Source organism: Octopus bimaculoides, chromosome 12 (genome assembly GCF_001194135.2).
Source record: "Octopus bimaculoides isolate UCB-OBI-ISO-001 chromosome 12, ASM119413v2, whole genome shotgun sequence".
Taxonomy (NCBI): domain Eukaryota; kingdom Metazoa; phylum Mollusca; class Cephalopoda; order Octopoda; family Octopodidae; genus Octopus; species Octopus bimaculoides.
In genome coordinates, this window is record NC_068992.1 from 47,356,485 (window position 1) to 47,356,798 (window position 314).

At 24.8% G+C, this 314-nt stretch overlaps 1 protein-coding gene across 3 annotated transcripts in view; it reads left to right on the forward strand.

Moving 5' to 3' along the window:
* LOC106878436 (limbic system-associated membrane protein) overlaps nt 1-314 on the forward strand; it is a 351,903-nt gene that overhangs the window by 204,146 nt on the left and 147,443 nt on the right. The window lies entirely within an intron of this gene.

Below are 314 nucleotides of genomic sequence, written 5' to 3' on the forward strand. Positions count from 1 at the left end.
TATATATATATATATATATATATATATATATATATATATGCACATACATACATATATTCATACATATATACATACCTACATGCATGCAGCCATACATACATGTATAAGCGTACTTATGCTTATATACGTAAGGAAATAGTACATGTGTGTGCATTTATGATGGCACATAAATATGAAAGTGCATTAGTGTGTATCTAAAATGTTAGGGGACTGGGTGAACATGTAGGTGCCAGAAATATATATACATATACACAGATGATAGATATGTGTATATATGTATATATATATATATATATATATATATATATATATAT